The sequence below is a fragment of the Poecilia reticulata genome, linkage group LG11, assembly GCF_000633615.1.
Source record: "Poecilia reticulata strain Guanapo linkage group LG11, Guppy_female_1.0+MT, whole genome shotgun sequence".
NCBI classification, from domain to species: Eukaryota; Metazoa; Chordata; class Actinopteri; order Cyprinodontiformes; family Poeciliidae; genus Poecilia; species Poecilia reticulata.
The window spans coordinates 7,551,365-7,559,796 of NC_024341.1; the positions used below are offsets into that span (position 1 = coordinate 7,551,365).

The 8,432-nt window shown below is 39.4% G+C and overlaps 2 protein-coding genes across 8 annotated transcripts in view; one reads left to right on the forward strand and one right to left on the reverse strand.

The window, feature by feature from the left end:
- Window positions 1–8,432, reverse strand: part of dlgap3 (discs, large (Drosophila) homolog-associated protein 3) — a 908,365-nt gene that overhangs the window by 464,963 nt on the left and 434,970 nt on the right. The window lies entirely within an intron of this gene.
- Window positions 890–8,432, forward strand: part of gatad2b (GATA zinc finger domain containing 2B) — a 74,759-nt gene continuing 67,216 nt past the window's right edge. Inside the window, exon 1 of one of the 3 annotated variants that reach the window (XM_008421569.2) lies at window positions 890–1,089. The gene's annotated coding sequence lies outside the window, so the exon portion shown is untranslated. The remainder of the gene's footprint in view (window positions 1,090–8,432) is intronic. The other 2 variants (XM_008421573.2, XM_008421572.2) reach the window with 2 other exon arrangements.

Below are 8,432 nucleotides of genomic sequence, written 5' to 3' on the forward strand. Positions count from 1 at the left end.
ATGTGAACATTGTTTCTTTATTGGAATATATCTTGCCACAGCATTACTTTAGTGCAACATTTGCTCTGTAAAGTACAAATTTGACTATCTGTATACTCTAAGCCAAGGTAAATTTGAGTGCTTGAGTGTATAATTATATTGAACTTTAGTCAGTTATAGTGCCTCACAATAACATAGATCATAAAGAAAACATCTACAGTAGAGGCTTTCATTTATATTTCTGAAAATTATGAACATTTGCCTCACTGTCATACAGTAAGACTCAATAATCTTAGTCCAGGGATCTCCAACTCCAGGGATTGAGGGCCAGTGTCCCATTTAATTCAGGTGTGTTGGACCAGGAACACACCTGAAAGTTACAGGATACCGGACCCCAAGGCCTGGAATCAAAGGAGAGTTGTATGGCTCCTTCATTCTTCAATTTTGGGTTATTTCATCCCCTCCTTACTTTCCACGTTCTTTCTTGAAGCATTCAATGTGCAATAAAGCCTTGAATTTCTCCAAGGCATGGGTGGTGCAAAAGCAACATCTCTGGAAATGATTCTTGCATTGACTAATACAAAAAAAGAAATAAGGTGGTTTAATAAAATATTATTTTCCGGCTTTAAACTGAGAGCAAATAAATTCAGCTTCGCCTAATCCAGGAAATTCTTCAAATAGTTGTATAGTAACATATTATAGAGAGTCGTGAAAGTTCCTGAAATCCCTCCTAAAATCAAAAACACATTGATTTTAGCTCCTGTCGAAGTAACGCCGCTCTCTGTCCACACACAAACAACAGGAGTCCCCCTGACCAATCAAATTTCTCTCCTCTTCACCGCGGAAATTACTGACCAATCAAATATCCGCCTGAGTCTGCTTTAGAAACGAGCAGCCACTCGTTTGTTTGTCTGGTTTTCATGAGTAACTGTCTCACCAATGAGCGTTCCTACTGTTTGCAACGAAGGGATGAGAGTCTGTCGAGGCCCAATCAGCGGGTCAGTGCCGCCTGCCGGTGCCGGGGACTGGTGGTGAAAATCCGCTGCAGCGCGTCAGGGGGACCGAACCGTGAACCCGGAGACGGTACACACCGAGCGAAACGACACACAGGTGAGTCCGAGGACTTGCGCAAGGCCTGGCTTTGGGCAGAGATGTTTTAAAATCTCGACTGTGGAGTTCGAATTGCAGTAGAACGGCTAGTTAGTTGCTGTGTCGGTTTTCTGCCGGTGGATTTGCTGATATGCTATCAGACAATAGAGAGCATTGGCTTTGCTATTTATTGATGCAGGCTGACATTTTTGCGACCAGCTCCGCCGCCTCGAACTGTTCATTTACCTTTAAAGGTATCGAGTCATAGGAAAATGGGTATTGTTGCTTTGACGGCTTCGGTGTTGTGCGTTTGTTTTCTTTTATAATAGCATTGCCAGAGATTTTATGACGTTGTGATGGAATCATTTTTTTTTGGAAAGCTTCCAGTTCTTTTCATTGTTTGATCCAGAGTCTCAAGGGGTTGACCGAAGACTGGAGAAAGAGCTGTACTCATCTAAAAAGCCTACTTAACACTGCCGTTTAAAAGCGCACAGTAATGAATCGAGATGTTTTACATGGTTCATCCAGCTGTACTGCAGGGAGAGGCGGTTTTAAACGCGTCAGGAGGCCCCGAGTCCTGATGGCCCTCGGCAATTAGGAAGAAAAAATTCTAAATGCATCAGCCATTTACGTGGAGACTCAACTAGCTCCATATGCACCTAAATGGCTGCCTGGCGCCTGACGGCATAACCAGCATTTTACAGTAGGGACAAAGCATTACTGAGACCGAGCGAACGTTTGCATCCTAATCGGCGGATTAAGAGCAGTAGGTGATTTCCGAAGTGAAACCCATTTTTGATGCTTTCTGTTATTATTCTGCTATTCATAGTGGCTCATTTAGTGTAGATATTGTGTTGTCCTGCTGCTCTGCTCCACTGGATTTGCATGCATGTGTCTATAGCAATTTGAATGTCACTCTGATTTTTCTGGTATGAGCCATTGTTGATATGCAGCTTATAAAAGTTATATTTCTAAAAAGGTTATCCGTTTGACCAATCTCCAGACTTGCTCTTATTATGTAGATATATTTTTCATGCTTGCCATATTTTCATGAGAAATCTGATCTTGCTCAAAGCTGCTGAATGTAAAATACTAAATCTCATCATTTTAAACATGTACATTTTTATCTTTTCTGATCTTGCTGTTTTTTTGTTGTTTTTCTTTTAAGATTTCTTGTCACCTCTTTAGGACTATATGCCACTAGGCGCTTGTCATCAGAAATAATCACAAATCCTAATTCTGTGCTGACCATGGTACGTACAGTCAGGTCCCTGTACACCCCCCCACCCCCCACCCCACTTCCCGGAGTAATTGGTGGGTCTGTATGAATGAACTGGTGGAAGAGCATGAATGAAGCATCCTTAAAATCTTATTGAGCATTCTCCAGTTCTTTGTGTTCAAATTTTTGCCTTGTGGACTTTTCCCTGTATCTTTATTCTCCTTCATGAAAACAGCTCTTTTAAATGGCATATTCACTCATAAGTTTTGACTATTTGATACAGGTGATTAAAAAGTATTTACACACATAAATTGACCCTAATCAAACTTATTTCAGATGGATGTAAACACTCAGACTAAATATTTTAATACATCAAGCTCTGCTTTGGAGGACATCCAAATATAATGATTTGTGAAGTTTCTGAGATAAAACAGTTTTGTGTTTAAAACAGTTTTTAAAAAATGCAATTGTAAAAAACGCATGTCAATATGTTTCACCTCATCAAAATTGGACAATGATCCGATTTTGATGCTGACTGCCCTCATCTGCCATTTACTTGTTGCTTTTCAACCATGTCCAAAAGACAGATTACTATTAATTATGATCTGTTGACATAAGTTGGTTATAAGGATAAGTTTATTAATTGAGCCACGGCTTGCAACTACAATCTACATGCATTGCAGGTAGATTGTAGTTTTGAGTAGTAAAACATTTACTAATGACTGGTTCACACGGTAAGATTTTAAAATTAGTAGACTTATCCATTGTTTTGTGGACATCAAAACAGTGAAAACGTAATCGTTTGCTAAATGAAACGACAGAACAAAAACTATCACAGTGTAACAAATGTTAATGATGTAAAAAACAACTCGCCTCCATATATTTGCAGCTTCTGCTCGTGCTGTCTCCACTCTTTTATTCAATGCCTTTTATTTTTGTTACGTCTTTTATTGCTAAAAATAAGTTCACAAACTATTGCTATTGTTTCTACATCGTCGGCCATGTTTGTTTACTGTAAATTCATGTGTGGTGGGGTTTTACAGAATTTTGTGTCTGGAATCAATGTTTGTGAGGGAAATGAGTTCATGTGTGGTGTGTTGCTCCTGCCATGTGGCTGGACACCACACAAGATACGATCAAACCTGTTGTACTTAAGATTTGATCAAACTCCTCCTAGGGATTTTGATTGATTGGGTTCAAACTTGGGTCAGTTTGTTCATTAGGGATGACTATTCAGCCATCCCTTATGAACAAACTGACCAACTGACATCATCCAAAGTCATCAAATCGGTGAGTTTTCTTGCATGTTGAAGGCCAGGCCTCAAAGTTTCACATTTTGCCATGAAACACGAAATTATCTACTACACAAAAACTTATAGTGACACCAAACCTTTGGTGATTGATCGCCATAAGGTTCCCTACAATACCCAATGGGCAAATGATGACATCACTTCAGCCATGCCCACTGAGAACAGGAAGTGTAATGTTTTACACTGATCGGTCTCTGTCTGACCCCTTTGACCTAAACAACATGAAAGAGTGTCCAGTAACTGAAGACATGTTGATGCTGGTTTCAACAGTGGTCAAGAGTGTTGGCCACAGCAATGGGATGGCGGTACTGGAACTCACACAGTCGCCGCTAGGCTGCTGCTGCAGCGGCAGTGAGCTGCGAGGGCCACATAAGGCTGCTTGCTGCTTTGATGACAATTCTTCCGTCAAATGAATTGGCTTTTTGAAGGCCTTAACTAGGGATGCATAATATTATTGACATGGTATCGGCAGATATTAGCGTTAAAATTTAATGTACCATTCCATCAAAATAAATCATTGATGTCAGTGATTTATTTATTTTAATTTATTTATTTTTAAAAGGTGTAGTTTTTATATGACAAGCCACTGACAAGTTGCACTGTTTGAGAGTCATTGTCTCGACCATGTCAATGTACTGAGGATACATAGAGCATACGTCATGATTAAATTTGGCATTAAACATAATGCAATTTGAAAGTGTTGCATCATTTTCAACCTCTTTTTTAGCTTTTGCATTTGGCAGCAGGCTAAATTGACAAAGATGATGCAATATTTTAATTCCACATCAGAGAAAGCCATATAGTTTCAGTAAGTATGTATAGTAAAAAATATCGGTATTGTTATCAGTTATCAGCCAAAGTAGTTTTAGTATATTGGCATATTGGATGTCGACCAAAGATCCAATATCGTGCATCCCTAGTGTCGCGGCCTTCTAGTTTTCAAAAACAAGGTTCCAACAAAGGCCGTGGGTGTTAACAGGTGGTTTCTGATTTGAACGCACTTCCGACTAAACTTGTTTGAAAAAATATATTCTTTATTTCTTGTAAAAAGTAGCGACAAAATAATTACCAAAAATGTCCTATAACTTAGTCAAAAACGATAGTAAACTTAATATGTTTCAAGTACAAAAAATGGAAAGTGTAAGTGGTCAAAAAAATAATTTACCAAAGACCTCCTGTCCACACACCAAACAATGGCTCCACCAAGCACCCGGTGTGTTTTTAATTACTCAAATTAATGGGAGGTTCTAACCAATTTCCAACATAATCTAATCAATTCAAATATACAAATTAACTACAGATTTTGGATCTAAACTTAACTTAAATTCTAACTTCCCAAAATAGAAAACTAAATTAGTAGAAATTACATAAATTGCCACAACACCTAGCGTTAACATATCTGAAAGCTCACGAAACTTTGTGGACACAATCAGGCCTGCATGAAAATGATGTATTTTAATGTCATTGCAAAAATCACAACAAAATGGCTCAACAGCTCCACCAGGCAACTTTCAAAACACCCAGTGCATTGACCTCACTTTATCATAGAGGCATGGAATTTGACACACTAAAGAAAAGTCTCTTGTACCCATGCTCTACATCCAACAGGAAATCGGCCATTTTGGATTGAATTTTGGATTTTCGCCGTTTACAGCCTCTGCATTTGATAGAACTCCTCCTAGAGATTTCAATCAATCAGTTTCAAACTTAGTCAATTTGTTCATAAGGCATGGCTGAATAGTAGTTATCAAACGTGATTTTCTATGTCTCATTACAGATCAGCCCTCAGTACATTGACATGGTCAATTGGTGATATCACCTCAGCCTTTTTCTACTGGATGTCTTACTTTTACTCTTTGATTCATATAAGTGTAAACCTGTGCCAAGTGACATAAAAATACATGATGATGAACACTCAACACTGGCTGTTGGCTGAAACGTGTGGGTGTGGCAGAATGGGAATTTCAGTCTTTCGCCATTTGCAGAGATTGCAAATGATGAAAGATCCTTGAAACTGGGTGTCTAGAACAAGATGACCACTTCACTGGGTTAATGTTGAATGTTAAAGCACTCTAAAGCATATATGCATCATCCAATTTGCACCAAACTGTTTATGAATAACCTTTGTTAACCTATGTAGAGCTCAAGTGTTTTATATTGAAATTTGACTCCATGACGCCCCCCAAGTTATTCTAACAGCTATTTCTCCCTGATGTGTCATCCGGTCTGCTCCAAATTTTTTATGCATCATCATGGAGCACAGCTTCATGTTGTGGTACATTAATGACATGACCAAAGCCCACCCTCTCAGAGAAAATCCTAAACATTAATGGACTACTCATCCTTCATCCTGAATGTGACATAAAATTGAAGCTGTATCCACTAACGGTTGATAACGACACATGAGAGTCGTGTCCAAGTTCGAGGGCTGCATCCTTCGAAGGCTGGATTTATAGACGGCTTGCGTTACAGTGCGGCGACAAGGCTTGTCCTAATTCAAAGACTCCTTCAATTGTGGCCTCCAAATGTGTCCTTCTTTTATCCAGATTTGAAGAATGGGTCTGGTGTATTCTTCACAGCCCACTATATCCCGCAATTCATTGCGGGTTTAAATTGAGTGTTCAGGCAAAGCGGCGGTGATGAGTGACAAATTATTTTGCTATATTACACTTATCTGCTCCATTCATCAAGCATGCATCATGCATCACCTAATTGCAATATTGTGCCGACATTTTCAGAGATCTCCCGCTGCATTAACAGCCAAGCTCTCCTCGCCAGCTATTAGCTGGCCAGACGTTCCAGGTTCAGTTTATCAGGAGAGAACGCCTGACTCGAGGCATACAGTTTTTAAAAACTCCTGCTAGCTTTCCCCAATGAGTGGAAGTTAAACACCGATATTATTCATCAGGTAGTATCTAGTTGTAAAGTGTTTGGTTTACTAAAGTATCTAATTTATTCCTGAGCAAATCGGTTTGACTGATTAAAGTTAAGCCTTCAAACGTAAAAATTTGTTTCTATTCAATCATTGTAGGGATGTGCAATACATGTTTGAACCACCAAAAATGTTCAGGGGATCACTTCCTAATGATCCAAAATAAAAATTCAAAAACGTAAATCTGCAACTGACAAAATGTTCTGTTTGGTGTTTTTTAGGGGTGTAGCGATACAATAATCTTCCGATACAATATTCTGACCACGATATAATATGTATCACAATATTTGGCAAACAATACAATTTTCTACGATTCAATGCACTTTTACGATTTTCTGAAAAATTTTAGAAGGACAGAGTGATTTTAGTGACATTTTGTGTTCTATAGACTTGGATTTAATTAACTAAAAACTGATTAAAAGCACCAACTATACAATACCTAACTGATTGGACAGAGTCTAACAGTCTACAGCTGGACAAAATAAATCAAAGGTGCAGTGAGAAAATTAGTTTCTGTCAATTACTTCATGTGGATTTGACATGAAACTCAGAGTTTAAACAGTGATCCAGGAGCTGAGTGAGGAGATTATCAGCCTTTGTAGACTCTCAATATGCAAATGATTGCACTCATGTTTTTCTTTTGGACACTGTGTCTGCATTTTGGAGTAAAAAGTCTTTTGGACTATAGGGAAAAGGATTTTCTACCTTGGCTCCCGGAGTTGGCCGTGGCTGTAAGCTGTTTACTACTAGCTGCTGGGGTAGTGGCTCTGCCTCACCCCAGTAGTGATCGACTTCGTGCAGCTGCGCAGCGCCGCCATTCCCCTCCTTGGATGAGTATCTGCCTCTGACTGCAAAGATCTCATCGTACTCTCAGTCTCTGATACTCTTTGTCAGTTGATAAAAAGAATGATCGATCCGCCATCGTCATCATGGAAATCCTCACTGCGCCGCGGATTCCGGCTGCGGGTTTCCCCTCTTCGTTTTCCAGCTCAAAACACAGCACCGCTGCATGCTGCGCACCCGCTTCGGATGTTATTAACCCATGTGCTGCTTATTCATTCTAAAGGTATGCCTAATCCTTTTTAAATAGAACAGAAGCCACTAAGTTAACAACAAATTATGAAGTGGATGGCAGCAGTCGAACTTTGCATTAATTTCGCGATCTCACTGCTTTTGCCGCTGCTCCGTTCCGCTTCTTTCACGGTTACTTGCGCAACTTCGTTTCTCAGCAACAAAATACAGCCCATCGTTATTGAGTGAAGATTTGAGATTTCCAAAAACAAAAGAATCTAATATTGTGTTTCGTTCTTTACGTTTGGAAGCTCATTCCCTTCCACATAATATGCCAGAAAAGCCAGAAAAATATGGTTTACTAATTTTAGCATAACTCCGGTTTTACTTGGCCTATTAACACAATTTAAAAACTGGTGGGTAGTTTATAATGTGCACTTTAAGCACACGTTGAAAGTGAGACTGGGAGAGTCGGAGTCTTGCTGCTACGCCGTCACAAACCAGACATGTTAAAAAGAGGCTATAAGCCTATGGACCCCATATTGATACTCGCTGATGAAAAATCTATACCTTCCGAGGGTGGGAAGTATCGATGCATATTGTAGAATCGATATAATTATAAAGCCCTAGTGTTTTTACGTACTTTTTTGTGGTAAATGTTTTTGAGGTTTTGTAGTGTTAATTCCTGATGCACTTGAAGTAATCTTTGCTCTGCGTTCCGGGGCTGCTTATTGGTTGTCATGGCAACGAGTCTGCGCGACTTTAAGCTGCCAGACTGGAGAAAAAAATAACATTGTGGCGGATACAATGTATATATTTCACACCAGAATGTATGCTTTTATTTTGAAGGAGAGAAGGTGAGGTGTGAAGTGACCAACGGTTGTGGTTCATT